Below are 1,992 nucleotides of genomic sequence, written 5' to 3'. Positions count from 1 at the left end.
GTCAGCCTCCCCACTGGCACAACTTCAGAGTTAAGTTCTTGGCCAAGTGCCCAAGCCAAGTTCTCCACCACTCTCTCTGTGAAACCAGTGCTTAGTGTCCCTGCTCCAATTAGCTGACACAAGCACTCTTTGAGATTGGATTTGTAAACACACACACACACACACACACACACACACACACACACACACACACACACACACACACACACACACTTTGAGATTTGATTTGCATGCACACACACACACACACACACACACACACACACACACACACACACACACACACACACACACACACACACACACACTTTGAGATTTGATTTGCATGCACACACACACGCACACACGCACACACACACACGCACACACACACACACACACACACACACACACACACACACACACACACACACACCTGGGAAAGGCTGGCACAGATTTATTAGCTATGCCCTCTTTTGCCCGGACTGTAAGGTAGTTATCACTGCCTCCAGGTACTACAAAGCCAGCTACCTAACACTCTTATACTGAGTGAAATAAATATTAATACAAATGGTAATGTTGACCAAACAGCAAGGCTTTCAGGAATGACCAGAGTATCACCAAATAAATATGCAAATACTTTCAAAACCTAAACATTTTCTAAAAAAGGACCAGCCACACTCTTCTTCTTCTGGCTTTTCCCAGTTAGCGTTCACCACAGTGGATCACCTGTCTGATCACGATTGGCAGTGGAAGTTTATATTGTCGAGTTACCAGCCTGGCACCCAATCTTCCACAGAAGGGACACGCATGCACGCACTCATGCCTAGGGCCAATTTAGAGTGTCCAATTCACCTACAGCATGTCTTTGGGATGTGGGAGGAAACCAGACCACTCGGAGGAAACTCATGCGACCACAGGGAGGACATGCAGACTCTGCACAGAAGGTATCCCAGCTGAGGATCAAACCGGAAAGCCCCTTAAGGTGAGGTGGCAATGCTAACCGCTGCACCACTGTGGCCACCCAAAAATGGACCAGTCACAATGAAAAGTTTAAATATATTTAATAATAAATAATACAAGAGCAATAAAATGCTAACTATCTATTTACATAAACACCAGAGTTTCAGTCACAGAGAATATTAAAAGTAACTCTGATGGAAAGTTTTACACAGTTATAGAAAAACAGCATTTAGCTAATCTCACTTTCTATTCCTGATTGACTAAAAGAGTTACTGTTCCTACTTACTGAATAGAGCAAGACAAGATGGGTGAGTAGTCCTTGTTGTCAGATCCAAGACAGAGTACAGAATGCTGCTGAGACTTAGTCTCCTCAAATTTTATTATTTATTTTATTTTACATTTGTTAACCGGGTGTCTTGGTCTCAGCGGGACTGGATATACACCTTTATGCACTTTGGGTATCCCTTTGATAACAGGGGTGGTGGGGTGTTCTATATATAAAAACTCATAAATTTCCTGGCTAATCTGGCGACACATGAGAAGGTCATAAAGAACATCTTTAACATTTTTTACAATCTTTATCACTTCCTTAGATGTTATGGGGGTATATGTATCTACTTCCGATAGCAATTTAGACATACTGGTAATATATTCCTGTTTGTCTAAAAGAACTACTCCCCCTCCCTTATCAGCTGGTTTGATAACAATGTGGGTGTTCTGCTTAAGTTCGCTAAGAGAGCGATTTTCTTCTGGGGTCAAGTTATGGAACCTGCCTTTCTTATCTGTTTTGCTAAACATCAGATAATATTGGCTTTCACAAGCCCTAAGAAAACATTCAACATGTGAAGGCATACCAGGAATAAATGTGCTTTTAGTTCGGAGCAATGCATCTCTCCGTTCATAAGTTGTATTGTCATTAAATAACAATTTCAAGCATAACTTTCTACAGAACAATCTTAGATCAAGTAACGTGTCAGTCAATATAGCCGGAGTAGCCGGAATGAAGCTAAGTCCTCTATTTAATACCTGTATGCTAGTACGATCCAGAGC

Source organism: Protopterus annectens, chromosome 12.part0 (assembly GCF_019279795.1).
Source record: "Protopterus annectens isolate FY-2018-M chromosome 12.part0, PAN1.0, whole genome shotgun sequence".
NCBI classification, from domain to species: domain Eukaryota; kingdom Metazoa; phylum Chordata; order Ceratodontiformes; family Protopteridae; genus Protopterus; species Protopterus annectens.
This window is presented reverse-complemented; position numbering follows the sequence as displayed.